This window comes from Capsicum annuum, chromosome 11, assembly GCF_002878395.1.
Source record: "Capsicum annuum cultivar UCD-10X-F1 chromosome 11, UCD10Xv1.1, whole genome shotgun sequence".
Lineage (NCBI taxonomy): Eukaryota > Viridiplantae > Streptophyta > Magnoliopsida > Solanales > Solanaceae > Capsicum > Capsicum annuum.
This window is the reverse complement of record NC_061121.1, coordinates 30,513,167-30,537,579: the sequence shown is the minus strand read 5'-3', so window position 1 is coordinate 30,537,579 and position 24,413 is coordinate 30,513,167.

Below are 24,413 nucleotides of genomic sequence, written 5' to 3'. Positions count from 1 at the left end.
CCAAAACCTTACCTTGGTCCCCCATACTGACCATCATATGATCACCTAGGTCTAACTCGTACCCAAAGTATGAGAAGTACCCCTAAACCGTACCTTGGACAGATTCAACTAGACCAAACTTTTTCCATCATATGACTTGGCATCATACATCTCGTATCCTACCATATAACCAATATGATACTTTGTCGTATCTTGGACAGAAACCAACCCAAATACACTGACTAACATTTGAGAGATGTAATACTAGGCCATACCATAGCATACGAGTAGTATACCCAAATCGTACCTTGTCCAGAATGTTCAAACTCAAGAAATATTTGCAAGGGCCAAGATCCAAGGTATTTCATTCTCCTTACTTAGGATCATTTGTCCACGAATAAAGGATAAGGGCAAGTACAACCACGAGATAACACATTAACGCACATGAAACTTCCCTCCAACAAAAATAGAAGATCAAGACATAAACCAATATGAGAAAATCATCACATGCTACAAGCATGATTTACACCCCAACACCTTCATTCCGACCATTATCTAAGTTAGAGAACAAAGACACAAGGAAATCCACCCTTACTTTAACCAAGTTAGAAAACAAAGATGTGATAAAGAATACATACCTTACGCATGAGATTCCAAAATGAAGAACCAACATGGATACTTGGACTCCATGTCCTTCTCCGCATCCCAAATGACTTTCTCGGACTTTTGGTTCCACCATAGAACCTTCATCAAAGCCACACCTTTTGTTCGTACCTGGTGAACTTACCAACCCAAGATCCTCACCGGGACCTCTATATAGGAAAAAGAATCTGAGATATCAAATCATAAAAAGCAACCAACCTACGATGGACCATCCATACCATTCCTCAACACAAACACATAGAATACCGAATGAATCAAACCTATGCTAGAGGGCAAGTCTAGTTCGACTTACAATTCTACAGAGACACATTACCAAGAGAGCCAGTCTATCTATACACCACCTCCATGTTCAAGCCTATCCAGAGCTAAAAAGAGTTAGCTTAGGCCACAGGACTCTATTCCTTACATCCATCCAAAACACTATTCCGCTTCCACCAAGATTTTAAGTACCCAACACAACGATTGATATATCTATCAACCACAATATTCAAGCCTACCTATTCTATTTTGGTGATCCTGCCTATCCTTCTAAGGGTTTAGTAACCTCTATCATTTTCACAAAGATTCTTCACTACCTACACCTCTACTCTCGTAACCATTTCTCATAGCAATAATCTTACTTTACCCTTCCAAAACCTTAGCTCTAGTAATAACCATAAAATATCTCCTACTTAGGGACTTCTACCTTCCCACATTTCCCAACATTACTACACCTCCAAAGCCACCACCATTCTAACATAAAAAAGGTCATTAAGGAACTAAAGTACAAGAATTACTTACACCACCCAAGGCGAACCCCCCAAAATGAGACACGATTCAATAGGCACAAAGTACTTCATAGCAACCACCTAGGTCATAAATGAAGAACTATAAAGACACACACACCATAGTAGGATTCCTTAGGATTGAACACCGAAAAATACACGACCACATATATCATAGGTATGCAATGTAAGGTCAAGATTCATATCCAGGGAACAAGATAAATGTAGAATGCTAATTTTAAGCATAAACGCTATTAGAATGCATGCAACACTAAGAGATTACGCTTGACCGAGATAGGAGATAATTGCTAGAATATACACCCCTACCTTTCCTTGAAGTCCACCGCTAAAAGAAAATTCAAGATTAAACCTCGACTTTCATCCCATTACACCTACAAGCATAATACTTCACTCTAATATATCAAATGACTAGACCCCTAATCCATATGTTCAACCTGAACCCCTGGCCTATACTCCACAACTTTTCCACTATTGGATTCCTAAGTTACCAACCTTCCCCCCTTCCACACATCTTATCCAACCTACTAATCTACCTCCATAATCCATGCATTGCTATCCCCAACTAACATACTCCCTTCATTAAAATCAACATCCAGGTTCAAACCTAGTATTTATCAACCACCCTACACTCCTACCAAAGTACCCCATATATAATAATCATACATGGTCCACCCCATAAAGGATAACACTCTAAATTCCTTATTCACCTACCGATAACCTATGCATTTTTGGGGAAAACCATCCCTCTTTATGCATAAGAGAAAGGAAACACTCCACGGAGAATCACTAGGACCGGTGAAACCTTTTTTCTAAAGGGGTTCTTTAATACCCCCCTAAACCCTTTTAACTTAACCAAAACTATTTTTTAAAGAAAAAATAAAAATTTGGACAGTTATCCTAAACAAGACCAATCCACAACTCATTCTCCCCATTAGAAGGACACCATGAGGGTCACCAGGAAGACCTCAGGAAATTCACTCACTATCAAAACTGAATGCAAAGAAGAACCTTGAGAGTTAGAACCTTTAACACAGATAAGATAATAGAGACACCCCCTTTGTAGATTAATATCCGAACTCTAACATATGATATAACCTTTCCCCTTAATATCCAGGAAACCATCCTCCCATCCCATAACAAACTTACTAGGAAGCTTAAAGACAACCTTACGGGTTCGATAGTCTAATGATGCATAGCACGAGTGCAAATAATCCATCCCACGAATGACATCAAAATCCACTATTTTCAATTTAAACAAATCCACTAGAGTCTTTAACTGGGGTAGAAATAGAAAAAGAGTCCAAAATAACCTTAGGTTCAAAACCAAAATACATCACCACAAATAGAGTCACATAAGATAGAGGGGACCCCAGATCAAGTAACCAATACATATAACAAGAAAAGAGTTTTCAACATACCAGTGTTAGTATAAGAATATGCCTCAGACTCATGAAGGATAGTAAGAGCATTGAGACGATTCTGACCAGTGTCGGAGCCAGAAGAAGCACCCCTTTGCGCAAGAGCTAAAGAAGTGGTAACATGCATCCTATTTTCCCAAGCGACAATTATTATGGGACACTCCCATTGCATATGAACCAACTGAACATAATTAAAATAATGATTTCTTCTTTTCTCACAACAACCATGGTGTGACCGACCATAAAATATATAAGAAGGATAAGATGGTGAAGATTGGGCCCCACCGGCTCGAGATTGGGCACCTTATACCCTAGAAGCATTACCAATTTGAAAATATCTATCTCCTAATGGACTTTTATAGGGAGAAATAGCCATGTAACAGGAGTTAGGACTCACTCAACTATTTCTCTTAGACCACTTACCATAATACTGTTCGCCTCTGCTTTGTTCAAAAAACTAAAACCTCTTATTCTGCCTATTTCTCGACCTTGCCTTATTTTCCCCATACCAATTGGACTAGAATAGTGTGACAGAGTTGTCACTATCTGGGTCAACAAATGAATAAAACGTCGAAACTCGGCATTGGTAACCTCTTTCTAAGGTAACTGAATATGAGTGCCACCTCCCAAGGTAAGGTCAATGGAGACCGATGGAACTCCACAGAGAAGATCAGAGACTACGACCCTTGACCAGGTTTATGCCTCTTGAGTTGGATTGGATCCATCCATGTTGTCCTCGAGTGGGAATAGTGAGTTTCCATAAACTTTAGATCGCTAAGAGGACATGATCTGAAATGTCAACCAAAAGAAGATTTAAGAAAGAGTTTAAGATCATAGACTTCATAGCACGAAAGTAGAACAACAAGAAAGTGGAACATTCCTAAATGCCTCGTAGCCTCCTGATTATAAGTGTGGTTCACTACAAACCCAAAAGAAGGACTCTACTCAACACAACTTTATGTACACCCTATGACACCGAAACTTTAGCTTTCATACCAACTTGACACAACCTAAACTGGGGCCTTGTCATAATGGGCATCACAAGTCCAACTAGGACTGGAGATCACCCTCGATACCTAATCCAACCAACCAACATATACCCTGAGTCAGATGAATTCTGAACATATAACAAGATAATACATTCATCAATGTGATGACTTTGGGATAAGCCCGTATCCGAGACCAACCCAACCAAGCCAATCCATCCAATAACCAACCAACCAAACCAAAAATAATAACCCAAAGTATATATAAAAATATATCATGATTATTCTATCCACAAGACCTCAGTTGTCCATACAAAACCTCTAAATCAAACCAACGAGCTGGGACATGCCCTCGACCACAGCCAAAAATCAAAGTCTATGAAAAGACGAGTATACAAAGTAATCCATGACATGAAATATATGCCTTCCAAACTATAAAAGATCACCAATTTAATCCAACATCGACTGTTCCTAAATTCGATCAATAAGCAGGCGGAGTAGTATAATCGGTTCCTGCATTGCGTGGAGATACAGCCGCTCAAAGATGAGTTAGCGGGTGAATGCTTGAAAGTACTCAAGAAAAGGATAAAACAATACTAACATTTAAAACCAAGTAAACCAAGAAAACAACCATATGCATACATATCCATATATATAAAATCTATGCTAGGAAAGGAGATCGAGTTTAACATGCCTTTAAAACCATTAACCTGGGAATGTGTAGCTTAACCATCCTAGAACCACCCATGGGCTATATGGGTCCAGCGTCACCCCCTGGATGGCCCCCATGCGTGTAGCTGCACGAACCAGAGATACCATAGGAGTAGGGGATTATCGTGTACTCTTCGCTCTTCATGATATATATACAAGTGTTAGGGATTGTAGTATACCTCTCCAGTATAGGGTCACCATGACCAATCCTCATATCGACAAACATGAGTTTCCAGTATCCGTTCTTTGGATTCACACCTTTACGGTTAGCTATCACACCCCGCCATTTTTTCCTAATTAAAACCATTACCACACAACCAAACCACCATTCCATTTATTATTTACCATGCTATCACTAGTGGTATTGTCATACTGACTATAGCTTACAAGTAATGTCTTTAGCCAACCTTAAGGGATTTTTATGTACCCCATAGGTTACATCAATTAGTTTACTTGAAGGATTCCCATATAACCCTCAAGTACATCATTATTAGGCTTATTCGAGGGATTGCGGTGTACCCTATGAGTATTTTATTATTAAGTTTTGCTTGGGAGATTCCCTTGTACCGTACAAGACATTCATCATTCAAACCATTTTCATTATGCATTCACTTGGGGGATTCCCGTATAACCCGCAAGGTTTTAATTCAAATCAATTTCATAGCCACCAAGGCCTTACCATTTAACCATTTTAAACCATGCATACCATTCAAAACCATTTTAACCATTCAAACCATTTTAGACATTCAAAACCATTCAAACCAATACAAAACTATTTTAATCCATGCAAAACCCATCCAAACCAATTTAGGGTTCCATTACCGAACCATACCATACAATATCTTTAATAAAAGTTCAACAATAGAGTAAAACGTTCTCATAGGCATTTTATCAAACATGTTTAGGGCATACCTTTACCAAGACCAAAATCAAAACATAACCCATCAAATTTAGGGTTACATTGCCTATTTGTTAAACCATAACCAATAAGCACCCACATATGCAAACCACCTACAGATTCAATTCTTAGAGCCTAACTGATCAATACCGAAAATTAGCTTATGAGGAAAGACTAAATAACTCATCACACTTTGATATGGGAACTCAACGACCTTTCTCGTTCCTCCTCTAACACACTATACACAATTATAACAAAATACCAGAAGGATGGTCAACATATGATGGGGTCAATATAGAGTAAATCATGAATTAGAATTTATAAAAGAAACAGGCAAATTCTAGCAGCCCGAGGAGGATATTTATTCTTCACTAAGAACACCTTACCATCACTATATAACATAAAATTTAATCGATAGCTGCAACATCTACTTAAGAGAAATGTTTCTTTGCAATTCAAACAATTGTAGAGAAGATGATCATATTTTTTCAGATCTAAACAATTTCAATTTAATTGAATTGGGTCTTCTTTTTTCATGAGTCAAGAAACCCCAAACGAAACCCAGGTAAGAAAATTTCATTTCTTTTGCTATTAAAATGGAAAAGCCCCAATTAAAACTTAATAAATCAAAAAGCAAAAAAAATAATCATAATATTGTAAGTTGTATTAATATAAAATAATTTGACATGAAAACATACTAACACATATCATAAAAACCATTGAACAAAATACACAACAAATTGCGATCAGAAGTAAAGAAAGAGGAGACACAAATTTGATGAAATAGCTTAAATCAACTATCCAGTAGATTGTTGATTTCCAATATCGCAAAAAATAAGGATCATGTAAACATACCCGATAAAGGAAATACACACCTTAGATTCTCTATTGTTTTGTTTAATTATTATTTAACACAGAAAAAGAGTTTTGTTTAAAAGAGAAGGAAGAGTTGAGATTTTCTTTTCTTTTTTTTAATAGAGAAATGTTAATATTGAGGAGCTGCAAAAAGTTGAGAAAGATGGCTACACATATTTGGTAGAAAATTTGCTAATGTTAAGAAAGTGACACGTATTTGATAGAAAATTTGTGATGGCTACACGTACTATGTAATATCAGCAATTGGTTATCAACTTTTGAAGTGAATGACCAAATTACGCTTAGATAAATTTGTTATGTCATTAACCAGCCATGTCAAAACCCCCTTTTCTATAGTATAAAAATTAGAATGCCAGTTATATCTAATGTATAAGAATTTCTTTATATATTTTCTTCATTTTTGATTGATACATATTTTGAAATTATTTTGAATTTCACGATTCTATTTTATGAGTCATGATACATCTACTTTACCTCACCAGTAGGTAAACTAAATCATAGCCCAAAACTATAAGTAATGAGATAATTGGTAGAAAATGACATAAATACCAGAATTATGCAAGTAACTAAATTACAATATATGAAGTGAAATAAAAAAAAGTAATATCATCCCACGGCCTACTAAAGTCGGTACAAGAGCCTTTATCAAAAGAATATGAGTACTATCAAGTCAAATACACAATAATCTCGAAATAGAAAGACTATCTAAACATAGAAGATGGAGAAAAGATCAACTCCGATTTCGAGAGCTCACCCTGTCTCCGAACTCTAACCAACACAATCACAATGTCAACGGTGGCAACTAGTACTCAGATATGTATAAAAAGATACAGAAGGTTAGTATGAGTATCAAAGCCACGGGTACTCAGTGGACATCATTGATTGACTGAGCAAAATCATAATACAAGCATAATTAAAAAATATGAGATAAATAAACTAAATCAAGGGAAAGGGAAAACTAGGAGTAACGCTCTTATCGAGCTCCATTTTTCTCGTGAAAAGTAAAATTCAATGTGACAACTCTTTTTAGGATGTTTAAGAGTGAAGAGTCGTCACCTAATGAATTAAGGTGCGTTAGGGCACCATTCTATTATCGACTTATTTTATTATTTAGTCTAGTTTACCAGAAATCGGATAAGAGTTTAAATTACCTCGAAAGGAAGGTATTAGGTACCTTTCGAGGTCCACAAATATAGGTCCTGATCGAATTTATATATGACGTAGGGATTCTATGTGATAAATGAAGATCACTAATTTTTATTAAATCAATGTTAATAAGTGGTAAAAATAAAAAATAAGAAAGACATATGACTTAATTATTTTTAATTATTATTATTTAGGTGATAAAATAAAAGAAAAGATACAAATCAGATAAGCAAGGAGTCAGAAGTGACATAATTAATATAAAAAAATTATTAAATAAGAAAACCTAAAATACCTCAAACAATTAAAATATGTAAGGTAAATAAAAGAGCCAATAAATTCGAAAGGTTTAAACTACAGTTAATTTTGTCTTATTCGGATCAACACCAGCTTATTAATGTGTGACAATGTTGTATGTCGCATTGTCGAAAATGCTTAGACAACTTTCATAGTTTTCAATCTATCTACCTACCCATCCTAGTTTGTTTATTAGACTTAAGGGTGTTCTAAAAAAATGACAAAACTTGCGTTTTCAAAAGTGCCTACCCGTCCCAACTTAATGTCCAAGAGACATTAAACTTTCTACTTTAAATTTGAGGTCTAGATGAAGAAATCACGCCAAACAAAATTATAAGAACACATTTAGCATATAATGGTCTCAGTAAAGCCTTTTATTTGATTAAAAATTAATTAGATGATTAACTTGCTTAAAATAATTACTCATTTTGTATAATTAAAACATATAGACATGATTTCTATATTAACCAACAATTGATTAGTATGTCAAAAATTAATTCATTAAATCCTATCGACATGATATCTAGGTGAATAGGAATCATGGTCATCTTGTAATTGATTATTACACCAAAAAGACTATTTTAACATGTTGAAAAATTAAAAGGCAAGATGTTGAAGGCATGAAATTACACTGCAATCACCTAAATTCCTAAAGTACCTTCGCCTACTAAAGTGAAGGACTTTAGACCTATATCTTGATGCTCCACCATGTATAAAGTGGTTGCAAAAATTCTTACCAACAGAATGAAAAAAGTATTGAACAATATCATTAGAGGATCGCAATCTGCATTCATAGAAGGAAGGAACATCTCAGATAATATACTCTTGAGTCATGAGATCTTTAAAGGGTACACCAGGAAATGGATCTCTCTTAGATGTAAGCTAAAGATGGATATTAGGAAGGCTTATGAGACTCTCGAATGTATTTTTCTGCAAGCTATGATGAATGAGCTGGGTTTCCTCAAAAGCTCATCCAGTGAGTAATGGAATATGTCTCCACAGTGTCCTATTCCTAAATGCTAAATGGAGGACTCACAAAGCCCTTTAAGGCTAGAAGAGGCTTGAGTCAGGGTGACCTAATGTCACCATATCTATTTGTTATAACAATGGATACTTGCATAGAGTGATAATGCAACTGGCCCTAAACAAACAGTTTTACTTACATCCAAGATGCAAAAGATTTGGGCTCATCCATGTATGCTTTGTTGATGATCTCTTAATGTTTTGCAGGGCTAATCTTTCTTCTATATCTCTATTACAAGAATTATTTAATAAGTTCTCATGTGCCTATGAATTGAAAGACAACCTAGAGAAGAGTTCCATTTATATGGCCGGGGTCACTCCTAACATGAAAAATGATATACTGCAAATGCTAGGATATGTGAAAGGAAGCTTGCCTTTCAAGTACTTGGGAGTACCCCTGTCCACAAAGAAACGGACAGTCTCTCAATAAATGCCTTTAGTAGAGAATTTCACAGCTAGGATTACTTGCTGGTCATCAAAGCTATTGTCTTACTCAAGCCGGTTACAACTGATAAAGGCTGTTTTGTTTGGTATGCTAAGTTACTAGTCTCAAATCTTTGTGCTTCCTAAAAAAATAATCAAAATGCTAGAAGCAGTGTGCCGGTCATTCCTCTGGACAGGTCATAGTGAATTATTGAATAACACACTGGTTGTGTGGGAAATAATATGCCACCAAGAAGCAGCAGGTGGTCTACGTATTATTGACCTCAAGTTGTGGAATAAGGCAGCCATTATGAAGCACTTATGGGCTATTTTAATGAAAAAAAGATGCATTATGGATTAGATGGGTGCACTACTACTACATAAAGAATACTAATATAGTGGATCTGACAAGCTCCAAGAATTCAACTTGGGTGGTGCAGAATATCATAGACAGTGGAAAATTCATCATGTCACAGCAATTTTACTAGAGATCTATATATCACACCTTGAGGAGCTTGGTATAGGGTGACAAATTTAAGATCTAGAAAACTTATATAGCACTTCAACCTTAACAACCTAGGATGGTATGGAATAACATCATATTGCATTAGAGGGTGCATCCTAAATTCAAATTCCATCTATGGCTCGTAATACAAGAGAGACTGTCTATAGCGGATAGACTCTAGAAGATAGGGGTACAAGTTCCTATGAGTTGTGTATTCTGTGATCAAGAGGAAGAAACACTACACTACCTATTCTTCATATGCCCTTACAACAAGCAGATATGGACTAGGCTACTTACATAGATAAGAACTAACAGAACTATAGCTACATGATATTAAGAGGTAGAATGGATATGCATTTTAGCAAAAAAGAGAGTTACTTTTGCTGAGATGATTTACAGTGTATTTGCAATTGTTGTATATAGCATTTAGAAAGATAAGAACAGACTAAGATTCCATAATGTTAGATTTGATACAACCAAAATATTTCATGACATAGCTATGCACCTGTACATTCGAGAAACAAAGCTTCCCGGTGGGAAAAACTGCACTTGCTGAATCATTTTCCTTAGTAGAAGCAGATTTTGATTCTTATTGTAATTATATTATGGCTATTCTAGGATCTTAGATGTATAGATAAAATTAATAGTTTATAGAATTCAAAACTGAGGTGGTAGAACGTCAGCTTCTACCCGATTATGTAATGATTCACTTTTTGGATTAATGAAGAAACCAGCTAATAAAAAGAATTAATATGCAAACTTTATTTTAGGTAAACTAAACAAATAAGTTAATATGCCTAGAGTTGATGTTGGAATTATATTAAAATAGATGAAAATAAATTTCACAATCCAAAAACCAAGGGTCATGATGACACTCGTCGCGACGAGCCTTGACGAGTAAGCCTATCGCCTAAACTGATACACAAAGGAGAAAAAAATCGTAATACCCTCAGGGTAAGTATTCTAGAACAAAACCAAATCATATAAGTATGATTAAAAGACGAAAAGACTAAAATCAACAATACAACCATAGCTCCCAAAACCTAGTGTCAGCAGTATAAGAACGTATCTAGTACAAGTCGAATTCAAATAAAATATGTAAGATGTCCAAATAAAAGAGAAACTCCATATCTGAAATGAAAATAAAGACAGTGGAATACATTAGGAAGCCTGAAAGTCAACCACTACCTTGAAAGCACTAAATAGTCGCCCGAATCAATCAAGCTGGGCTCGTACTAGGACCTGCACAGAAAGGGCGCAATAGAAGTGAGTACAATACACTTGTACTCTGTAAGTATCGTAGGTTGATCGAGCAAAACAGGTAATAAAACATACAAAATACATATAAAGGGCACATCACCTGGGATAAAAAAATATCCCACAATGGTAGCCCACACTGCTTGCACTTACAGTTATACTATATATAGGCATCATGTATATTGCAACAACACAAGAAGGCAGAACACAAGTATAAATCATATCCCAAACATGTAAAAACAAGGAAGAACATGTATATACAAGATTGTCAAATACAATCAACGAAAGATAGCACAAATAAAGGTATGATAAGTCAATATGGCAATTCAAAGACAACATATACACAATAAGATAAGTGCAATGTATAAGATGATGATAAGGATGCACGAGGTCATCTCACAGCCTCTGAGTTCGTCGCAAAATTACTGTATACACCTATGGAGTAAAGCCTCCTGACTTAGGACCTATGAGGGGTTCGTCAATCCATTTACAATCCATATCTCCTCTCGAACACATCCCTCAAGGAGGGTTTTATAAGATGTCACATTTTTTGTCATAAAAAGGTGTTGCCAGTATTTCTTAAGTATTTCCACAGTTGTACCATTTATTTCATGAATGAGTATGATATGAGGATGTAATGTTCATAATCGATCATAATGAGTATTTCCACAATCAACCACAATGAGTATTTCCATAACCAACAAATATACCAATTACGTAAGCCAAATATCCACTTATTATTTCCTATCATCCATGAATTTTCACATGTTTCATATGCCAACAAGGTATAAATATATCACAATACACCAATGGTACTACAATAAGCAATTCAACCACACAATACAATTATTCACATGTATTTCAGTCTATCAACATCATATAGGATCCTATGCGATAACACATCACATAATATATAAATTAATAATTATATCACATATAGGACCCCACATGGACACAACACATTAAGATAGCCAAATTCATGATTAGTTTCCTCCCCCTAATATCTATTTTGTACACAAATTAACTACCCAGCTCTGTCTGAAGAGTTATGTCATAACATACCTCAAGGCCAAAAACCAATCTGCAATACTTCAACCCACGATCTTACTTCTCAAAAATGATCTCGGAATCAACTAAAACCAAGAAATATAGAATCTACGCGTCAAAACAAAGCCAATGATACTCATATTGCCTACTTTTGATTCAGGGTTCAAATGGACCCTCAAAACGGATTTTTGGAAAAGAAGAAAAAAATCATAACTTTATTTCAAATATATGTTCTCCATGATTTTAGAAATCTACAGCTAAAAACCCAAGTCAAAACGTGTTGAAAACAAGATTCAAATTGAAGAAATCTGTTTTTAAAATTTGTCGAATAAAACCTTTTGAAATCCATTTTAAAGTCAAGAATCGAAGTTGTTTTGAAGTTTAAATTGAGGAAAAACTAGTAATTATAGGATTAGGAATATTATTCAAGTGAAAAGGAGTGAAATTGGGGTTTAAAATCAAGCTCTAAGGTTTTTGGAGTTTTAAGAAATTAATCAAGAAATTCAACCAAGTAAAGGGTGAATTCTTACCTTAAATCCGTAAGAGAATCAAGAAATGGATGTTAATGTAGCTTCCCAAGCACCCACAAGCTTCACTTTTAAGATCTCACACTATTTTAGGGTTTAGCTCTTGAGAGGCAAGGTGAAAAGTGAGCTAATTCACAACCTAATGAGTCTATTTAAACCTCTTTCAAGTTCTCAGATTTGCAATCGCAGCCCGGGGTATGCGCTAGCACTATCCCCCGCCTGGACAGGTTAGTCACGATCACACCAATTCCATGATGATTGCACTAGTTGCGATTGCAGCCAGGGCTGGCGATCACCGGCACACCAGCTATCAGCTGGAAACTTGAAAACTTTCCAAGTTTCCGCCAAGGCCTCAGGACACATTCGAAATCCAATACACATAAATGAACAATGTAACCAAACTAAATTCGACACTTTGGACTAAATGATGATATCATATCTTCAAAAAGATGTTGTTTTTACAAAGTTGACCTTCAAAATTCAAAATCACAATTTTCCAAATCGAGGGTCGAAATGATATTTAAAAGCCATGGAACCAGACCAAATATGTTATCACCCTAAAATCAATATTTTGGATCTGCTGATGCAGTTTGTTCAGCCATCCATCACACGTATCAAAAAATAACCACAGAAATCTATAATAAGGCTCTTGAGGCCTCCAAAAACTATAATATCGCACAAATGATACCAAAATGCATTGAAAACTGTGTCAATCAACCCCACACCCCAGAAATATCATAATGCAACTATGAGGAGGGATAAAATAATCAAAATCACACAAAATACACATTTAACATATTTCATCAAATTCAGGTCGTTATGATAAATTTAAATGCTAAAATAATTTCAAATGCTGAAAATTGAGAAAAAGCAATTCTAAAATTAAACTAAATGCTGAAAATAGTTTTTATTTTATTTTTGGATGTTTAATAGAAATATTGCTGAAATTACATTTAGTTGTTGAAAAATAGTTTTTGGTATGGGAAATTAATAAAAACATGCTAAAATTAGCTTTTAAAGTGTTAAAACTGATTTTTATATTGCTGAAACTGATTTTTTTATATTACTGAAAATTGCTTTTAAAAGTTGAAACTGCTCAAAATTAATTCTAACATGTTGAAAGTTGGTTAATAATCCTAAAAATGATTTCTAAGTGACAAGACAATTAATTAATAATCGTAGGATGTTTTGCCTAAGTGGTAAAATAATTCGTTCAAATCACATATTCTCCGCCACCGTACTCAGCCTCATAAATTTCATTATGCAACAGTATTCGTACAATAAATTATTAGAGACCCAAAATAATATTTTAAAAAACAAAGAAAAGGCTAATTAGGATGACCTTAAACTTTTCTAAATCCCTAACAACTCTTCATTATATCTAAACCGAGAACTTAAATCTAAACCTGTCAAATACAAACACATGCACGCAAAATATGTTTTCACCCGATTATATATTCTCAAGTCTTAAGAGTTACTTATAAACATCACAGAGGAACCATAACATATAGAAGCAAACAAAGAAGCAACATAATTCAGAGCGATAACGTTCAACAATTAAGACATTAGGAAAACATATTGATAGGAAATAATAGATAACAATAAAAGATCTTTAAGCACTCCACAATAGAAAAACGGAATAACCTGAGAAAAAAATTAAAATCACTCATTTCAAAGCCACAACAAAGAAGAATCGTAAAGTGTATATATATATATATATATATATATATATTAGAATGAATAGAAGCTTAAATATTTTTCTTTCTTTTGTATAAAGAGTAATATAATAAGAAGTCCTCTTTTTCTTTAATATATGACAGAGTATAAGAGGATGATAAAAGGTGTCTCAGGAATGAAAAAGAGGCTGTCTTTATATGCCTAAGATCTTGAACATTTACTAAATTAAAAAAGGAGGAAGAGTATTTTAAACATTAATTAAATATATTTATTTTTCTTAATGAAAATACTAAATCAATTAGTTAGTATAACAAAATCTTCATTTTCCATAAATAAGCAAGTATCATATTAAATTAAGGAGAATTAATGTTGGCCAAATCAAATTAAACCATAATTAGACAAGTAAAAAAAACTTGCCCAGTCTAATTTGAGGGCAAAAAATAGTCCAAGGATCAATCAATAAAATATTTTACTAAGGGGTAACGTAGGATCGAATTAGGATGAATTTGTGACCAAATACAAAAGCCATGCAAGTAAAATCTAGCATATCTTTTGAAATATATACACACATATTTAATGGTACATGTAAACATAAAATCGAAAATAATAGTAAAGAATTCATAGCCAAACATCACCAATTTTAAATCTACTAATCTAGTTCGTGTCAAAGATGAACAAGAAGAGTCTATAGTGTTCAATAAATAAAAAACAGAGATAAGAACGATCCTACCAGAGGTCGAATTCCATGAATCCTTCATAAACTGGGTGAATAAAAATCCACTTGAAATTCAAATTTTGACTTGAATCTTACTTCGCCGGATCTTCTCAAAGTTCACCGGCGGTGATACGATTTCAAAAAAGTGAGTATAAAGTATGAAAATCAAAGATAATAAAGTGAAGACAATAAAAAGATTGACACAAGATAAGGAACGTAAGCAAACCAAATGTATTTCAAACCATCGACCCTCAAACGTAATCCTAATACAAGCACCTTGTTGGGAAAATGCTACAATATTGATATTGGAACTGAATTAGTAATAGTAAGAGGGTTGTCACAAACACTATGTCGTGGCAAGCCATTGCCTTGAAAGCGATTTCGACCCGACTCCGGTGCAAATCCTTCTAACCGGTTGCTCCCCAAGGTTCCAAAGCTACTTCCAAACACGTGCACTCGTGGCTGGAAGTTTGGAGGTTTTCCAAACCAATTGCTCAAAACAATTCAAGAGGAAGAGGAAAGGAGGAAGATTGTTTCTTTTTTTATGTGGTGTGTTTTTATCTTCTCCAAAGACACCCTTTATATAGTATTTGAAAGTGGAGTTGCAAGAGTTATATTTAATGGTATTAAAGAACCATTACTTCACATGTTACTTAATTCTATTAGAACAGATGTTTAGATGTATTCACACCTCTTTTGTAACGTAGAAGTTATTCATCTTTGCATTAGAGTTAATTCCACAGTCCCCCACTAATGCAAAGATAAAGAATAAGAATAAATGCTGGGCAAAAGGAAGGAACACGTACTTAAGTGTCAATATCTTTCGATTTGAATTGACACATAGTGATATGAGGCAACAACAAATATCCAAAAAGTGAAGTACTCTTAAAGTAGATGGACATAAGTTGAGCCCCCCACAACACATACCATATCCTTGATTTTAAGCAACCTCCGCAATACTACAAAGTGCGTTTATGGTCATGCACACAAACCTTGGGTCTCATGAGTGCTCTAGAAAGACAACCCAAGTCTTTCATAAAAAGGTGACCAACCTTTTACACTCACGTAGGTGATCCATTAAGTCTATCTCATAGACCACCTTAAGGTTATGGATCATAAGAGCAAAAATAAGCTCAACCTCATAATACACTACCTCATGCCATAGGGATAGGATATGTAGTGTTTATTGAAGGCCTATATGGCTTCGTTTGACCACAAATGGGTATCCACCATATCACCTGAATCCATAAGTTTTAGCCCCATCCTCCTCCACGATTCAAGGATCATTTTCCGTGTCAAACCCTTGGTCATAGGATCTGCCAATTTTTTTTAGATCTTACATATTCCAAGAAAATAACACCATGTTTCAACAGTTGTTTAACTGCACCATGTCTAATGCGAATATGTCTCCTTTTCTATTGTATACACTATTTTTAGCAATCTCAATTGTCGCCTGTGAATCACAATGTAAAGAGACTGATGACACTTGTCTTCCCCATAAAGGAACATCTGCCAAAAGATTTCTCAGTCACTCAGCTTTTTGCCCTGCCAACTTGAGAGCAATGGATTCAGATTTCATGGTAGAATGTGCTATACAAGTCTGCTTTGAAGATTTCCATGAAATGACACCTGCACCCAAAGTAAACACATAGCCACTGGTAGAACTAACTTCATCATTGTCAGTCACCCAGTTTGCATCACAAAAACCTTTTAAAATAGCAGGAAATTTATTAAAATACAAACACTAATCTAAGGTACCTCGCAAATACCTTAGCAAGAGATGAAGAGCATTCCAGTGTTCACTACTGGTATTATGAGTATATCTACTCAATCTACTAACAACATAAGCTATATCAGGCTGAGTATAGTTCATGATAAACATTACACTCCCAATTATTTTAGCATATTCAGTTTGAGAAACACTAGAATCTCTATTCTTTTTTAAGTGTATACTAGGATCATAAGGAGTTCTTACCGAAACTACATCAAAAAAATCAAACCTTTTCAACATCTTTTCAATATAATGAGACTGACACAAAGAGAAATCATTAATAGTTTTTTAATTTTTTATCCCTAAAATCACATTAGCTTCTCCAAGGTCTTTCATTTCTAATTTAGAAAATAAAAATTTCTTAGTCTCATTTACAACATTTATATTAGGACCAAAGATTAACATGTCATCCATATATAAACATATAATCACATAATTCGATTCTATTATTTTAGAATAAACACAAGTATCAGATGAATTAACAATAGAGCCATTATTCATTAATGTGAAATTAAATTTTTCATACCACTGTTTAGGTGCCTGCTTAAGTCCATATAAGGACTTTCTCAATTTGCATACTTTAACCTCTTGTCCTGGGATCACAAAACCCTCAGGTTGAATCATATAGATCTCTTCCTCTAAATCACCATTTAAAAATACAGTTTTGACATCTATTTGGTGTACCACTAAATTGTGAATAGCAGCTAAAGCAATAAGAGTTCTAATGGTCGCTATTTTAGTCACAGGAGAATCAGTATCAAAATAATCAATACCTTTCTTTTGGTTAAAGTCCTTAATCACAAGTCTAGCCTTATATTTATCAATTGTACTATTAGACTTCAATTTCTTCTTGAATACCCACTTTCTACTTATGGGTTTACAACCTTTAGGCAAATCATACAAGTTCCATGTGTGATTAGAAACGATAGAGTATAATTCACTTTTAATAGCCTCTTTCCAAAATATCATATCTATTGAACTCATTGTTTTATCATATGTCTTAGGGTCTTCTTCTATTTAGTATATAGATACTAATTCATCATTTAAAGTATCGATATTAAAATCCTCAGTTAAGAAGGTGGTGATAAAATCAGGACCAAATCTAGTCTCAATTCTACATCTTTTACTCCTTCTAAGTTCATTTTCATGCTCATTAGCATTAACATCAAAAGCAGACATAACATGAGAGTTAACAGACACAGATACTGAAGTATTATTTTGGACATCACTAGGCACATCATTTTTCAAACAAAAAATATGCTCAAAAAAATTCTGCATCTCTAGATTCACAAATAGAATAATCATTTAATGACATAAATCTATATGCAGCACTATTTTGAGCATAACCAACAAAGATGGTATTAAAGGTCTTAGAACCTACATTTACTCATTTAAAATCAAGTAGACCAACCTTAGCCAAATACCCCCACACTTTTAAAAATTTTAAGTTAGGATCAAATCTTTTCCACAATTAATTTAAGGTCCTATCTAACTTTTTATGAGGGACTCTATTAAGAATATAACATGTAGATAAGACAGCTTCCCCCCACATATAGTCATGTAGACCTGAGCTTAAAAGCATAGAATTCATCATTTCCTTAAGAGTTCTATTCTTTCATTCAGCTACATCATCTTGTTAGGGAGTATAAGGAGCACTAAACTCATGGATAATATCATTTTTCTCACAAAAATCTTCTAGAGTTTTACTATTATATTCACCACCCCTGTCAGATCTAAATATCTTGATTTTCCTGTCTAATTGATTTTCTACTTCTGTTTTGAATTTTAAAAACATTCTTTCAGCCTCATCTTTAGACTTAAGGAGGTATACCTTAGCGTACCTAGAAAATTCATCAACAAAAGTAATGCAATACTTCTTTCCACCTTTACTAATAGTATTCTTAAAAACTGCTAAGTCTGAATGTACTAGTCCAAGCAATTCTGTCTTTCTACTAGTAATATATTTAAAAGATTTCTTGGCATGCTTTGCTTCTACACACATATGACATTTCGAAATATCGTCAATATTTACTTCAGGAATTAATCCTATTTTTCTAAGTCTTTTAATAGAAGCAACATTAACATGACCTAATCTACCGTGCCATAAATTAATAGACTCAATAATATAAGCAAAATTGGAAATATTTGCATTATTGACAATCTCTTGATCAATGTTCAGTACAAATAAGTTCCCACTAAGGTATTCCTTCCCAACAAAGTCTCCTTCATAAGAGATAATTATTTTATCAGCTTTAAAAACAAGTTTAAGGCCTACTTTATTGAGAAGTGCTCCAGAAAGTAAGTTTCTATGGAGCGAGAAAACATAAAGAACATTGTTCAAGGATAATATTTTTCCAGAAGTTAATTTAAGTAAAAAATTTCCATTACCCAAAACTCCAGCAGTAGTGGAGTTACCCATATAGACACACTCGCCATTGGTGAATTCCTCAAAGTCATGGAATAATTTTTTGTTGGCGCAAAAATGTCTTGAAGCTCCTGTATCCAACACCCAGTCAGCCTTGTTAGACATCAGGTTCGTCTCAACGACTACTATCGCAATCACTTCATCACCCTTAGCAAGATGAATTTGGACATCATTTTTTCCTCCCTGTTTTGAGTTTTGCAAACTATCCCATATTTTTTTAGCAGATTTATAAGTAAAAAATAAATCAGATGAAGTATTAGTCAAATGACTCAATAAATGCCCTCTAGCAGTTATGTTATCATTTTTAACCTTCTTTTTAGAAAATTCATTAAAAATCATAACTATTTTAGAACCAGTAATAATGTTAGAACCATCATTAGACAACATATAATCAACTTCTAATTGTTCTAAGAAAATCAAAAGTTTTTGTGACCAACGTTTAAAATTATTTTTGTCCAATGGCTCAAATTTTGATAAATTAAAAAAAGTTCTATTCAAAGAAATAGTCATATTATCAATATTGTATGCAACAAAATCACTTTCAAGTTGTTGGGAAAATTCTAAAATATTGATATTGGAACTGAATTAGTAATAGTAAAAGAGTTGTCACAAACACCTCGTGACAGGCCACTGTCTTGAAAGCAATTTTGGCCCGACTCCGGTTCAAATCCTTCTAGCCGGTCGCTTTCCAAGGTTCCAAAAATACTTCCAAACACGTGCACTCGTGGCTGGAAGTTTGGAGATTTCCCAAACCAATTGCCCAAAAAAATTCAAGAGGAAGAGGAAAGGAGGAAGATTGTTTCTTTCTTTATGTGGTATGTTTTTATCTTCTCCAAAGACACCCTTTATATAGTATTTCAAAATGGAGTTACAAGAGTAATATTTAATGGTATTAAAGAACCATTACTTCACATGTTACATAATTCTATTAGAACGGATGTTTAGATGTATTCACATCTCCTTTGTAATGTAGAAGTGATTCATCTTTGCATTACACTAATTAAATTAATAACTGTAGAGTTAATTCCAAACACATAACTCTTACGTAGACCGAAACAGTGTCTAAAACCCAATCAACCTTTATTTCTAAGCAAACATTCAACAAGAACTCTCCAATCATACTATTAAGTGTTTGTTTCATCAATAATAAAAAAAGCTTATGGAAAATTGAAATTCAAGAGGGGAGGGGGGTGAATTAAAATTTTTTTGTGAGTCGACTATTGGCTCCTCACAGTCGACTCTTCTGCAGATCAGTACACTTCACAAAATATATTATATTTGAAATAATCAAGCAAATAAATAATCAAATTTAAAGTAAAGACACAGAAATTTATCCTGGTTCGGAACACCAATGTGGTGCCTACTTCCAATCCCCTTGGGTTTCAATGTTTCCTTAGATCGTTCAATGTTGGGCTCGAGTACAATGATGGGGAATAAGTTTTGAAGACTTATTTTGTTCTTCAAATCTTGGGACATAGCTTCAGTTTGCATTACAAAGTTGACTCGATACTACTTTTTATACAACAATTGTAAACTAAGAGTTACAAAACTTTGTGAGACTAAGATTGAGACACTTTGAGATCGTTATTGAGGTTGCATAACCTTTGTACTTCTTTACTCTCTTCATTTATAGTCTTTGGCTTCTACTCTTCATTAGGTAACCCAAGAGATTTCTTCTAAATCAAGGATTTGCATTGATTCCTTGATTGAGGAATGTAGCCGTATGATATGTCCATATATATCTTTTACTCACGTCCATAACAGATATGTCCTTGATTTTTTGTTCCTTTTGGTCTTTTAGTGATTAATACTTTTCCAAGTTTGTTTGTGATTTTTTCTTCCTTTTACTTCATTGTGATTGATATAATCTGCTGTGATTCAGGGACTGGGATTCTCTTTTCATTTATTCTTGGTTTGATTGATTTGCTTGGATGCTGCAGATCATGATTTGATGTCCTTCCATTCCTGGAGCCAACTTTCTTACTTCCTTCATCCTTCTATCATTAACAGTATTCTAATATCCTTCAAAAATTCATTCATTAGTTTGTCATTATTAGATGTAAACTTAGGAGGCTAACAAAATAACCCTAGGAGTTTCTATTTATAGTCTTACAAAGGCCCAAAAATGACCTTGATAAAAAAAGAATAAAGCCCAACAAAATGGAAAATCTGGTTAGTTGGGATGGCCCACTCTACGTTCAATCAAGTGTGGGATGGTTATTCACTTCCCCAGTCGCCCCCAACCAATGCACAATTACCCTAGGGCTTCCATGGACAGCTCATGGGACAGACAGTCACCAAGGACACAGGCCGTCCACCTCTTTTCACTCTAAAACATTGGTGTTCTAAGATATTTTGGCTTCCTAACTCATTTCTCAACTCTTGGCATCCCTTGGTAGGAATCAAATCAAGCTCTAATATCTCTCTTTTGGCAAACATAGTTTGTAAACTTTTTAGCTCTTGAGTGGACTTCTAGTGAATAGATTGGAGGGCCTTTGGATTGTATCATCTTCTCCTTCTTGAAAAGGATTCAACCTTGAATTTAGATCCTTCAAAAGATAAGTGTAGGTTCTGGGCAAAATGCTAGTACTATTGTTAGTAAATATCAAGGGCTTGGGGTGGACACAAAGTCCCCTTTCTTAAGCCAAGTTCATTTCATCCTTTTTTCTTGGGTCTTCTAAGGCCTTATTATTCATATTATCAAAAAGTTAAAATTTATTATCTCTCCTTCTTGAGGACAAATATCTTCATGTGAAATTTTCATCATTAAACCATTGGGTACACTAATTTCCCCGTAACCTTTCACAAGTTCCCCTTCATCCTCAAAGTCTTCATGCTCTTGGATTTCTTATTCACCATTATCTTTTTAGTTCACCTTATCCCCAACAAAGTATGCATCACCTCCCACCAAAACTATGTTTCTTTGATTGGGACATTCACTTACCTTATGGACCCAACCTTGATATTTAAAACAAATGATACCTCTAGGATTGGTGTTAGCGTATTGATTATATTCACTCTTGGGTGGATACCTTAGGGAAGCCTTCTCAATGGGATTTTCCTCATAAGACTTATTGAAATCCTTATTATTATTCCATCCAGATGGACTAAATGTGGGTATCCCTTATTAAAGGTTTCCCTTGCATTGTTGTTCCTTTCAACCTCAATAGCTGCTTCAACAAGGTCTTCTATCCATTAAAATTTATGGAAAACTAGATGATAATCAATGTCACAGTCCAATCCTTCCTTAAACTGAGCTATGCAATAGTTTGGGGGTTCAACAATCTCTAGTTGAAGGATTAAGTTTGGAATTTTTCATATTAGATTTCCACACCTCTACCTTTTTGTCAAGTTGTATAGCTTGGTGAGTTGATCTTGCTTATGTCTTGGTGTCACATACTTGACTCTCATAATTTCCTTTAATTGTACCCAATTTGGAAGATCGAGATTACTATTTTTCTCTCATTGCATCCTTTGGGTTTCCCACTAAGCGGAAGCATACCCATCGAATTGTATAATTACATGGGTAGCTTCATTTTGTCTGGTCAAATCATTTAGTTATAAGATCCTTTCACATTTTACTTCCTAATCAAGTTAGGATGATGAATCACTATTTCCTTTAAAGTAGGTAGGGTAATCTTGATGGAGTTAAGACCCGTATTTCCTCCTTGATCCCATTGATGATCTCCTTGAACTTGGGGTCGATTTCCCAAGTTTCCTCTTCTATATGGAACAGGACCAAATTTTCCTCCTCGTTCTCCCCTTTGATCTCCTCTCCTATTTCATAAAAATTTCACAAAGACCATTACTTTATCTAACTCTTTATCTCCTCCATAAAGTTCCTCACCTCCTACATCCTTAACTTAGATTGGTTGATTGTGGTTAGCCAGGATTTGAGGCAGTTCATTTTGAATAAGTAGGGCTCTAGGTTGTCCTTGGGATATTTGGATGTGTGGTTCTTGATTTCGTGGAGCTTCTTGGCCGACTTGATTGAATTGGGGTTGTAGTGGACGAATGAGATTTTGGTTAATTAGGTACGTAGTGGCTTAGAGGGTGGGTTCATGTATTTTCCTCGATGGGTTGAGCATTTGGTGAAGTATTTTTGGATTTATAGTAGTAGAGGTGTTGAGAGCATGTCCACTAGAGGAAGCATGATAGTTTTGAGGAGTGGATGTGGTGGAGCTTAGACGGACTTCCAAGGTATCCATTCTTCTTGAGAGAGAGCTTTCCATGCTCTCCATTCGTTGATTTACATCTTGTTTCACAATCATTATGGCCTCCATTAAAGCTTCCATGTTTATCTTTCCCGAATCACTTTAGTTATGATATCCCGATGCCATTTTACCTAATACAAAATACTAAACAAGAACAAAAACAACAAACGTGTTAAAGTAAAGAAATCAACCTCTCAACCTCTACACAACTTTGTATGGCCTCACACTTGGATTTGTAAATGTTGAAGGCTTGCTTATACTTCAATGGTATATGATATGTCGATTTCAACTCTCGGTCAGAATGGATTCTTGTTTGAAGGACTCAAGGAAATGCTTACGGACTTAAGCCAAGAATTTATGATGAAATAAACTAAAAAAGGACACAATGAAATGGGATAAAGAAAGAAAGCAAACTCAAGAACTAATTCACAGCTAAGTAGATGGATTACTATTTGTTAATTAGTGTTAGAATCAAGTAAAAGATGTTTAAGAATCAAGGAAATGAAACTAATAATCTAAAATAAGCTTACGAAACTTCTCCGGTGTAACTGAAGGTGCGACTGACCGTCACTGAGGTGATGGCCCGTCCCTCTGGTTGTCTCCCCTTATCCAGTAAGTGGGTTGGACTTCCTCCAAGCGACTGGTTGTCCCACAGCTCCAAGTGAGTAATTTGTGGGGTCCTTATCCTTTCTTGGAATATTCTTTGGAATAAACAAGTATAACTCATTTTTCTTCAATTTTTTTGGACCAAACCTTTACTTTTGTATCATTATTTTCAACAAGATATGAGGAACTTAAAGAACACCAAAATTTGACCCTCAATCAAACGAACTCAGAATCCGATAAAATTCGAAACCCAAACTCCTTTCAAGCTTTCGAACAAACTCCAATAGTTTTTATAACTCAAAACTCACCCAAATATTTTTAGATTTTCAAACCCACTTGAAATTTTCTTCAAACTCAAGCTTCAACAATGTGGGCGACTCAATACTTGTCGAATTAAGCTCAAATTTTAAATAATGTCTCAAATAGTACTAGAGCACAATATTCTAGCACTAGAAACACAAAAAGAC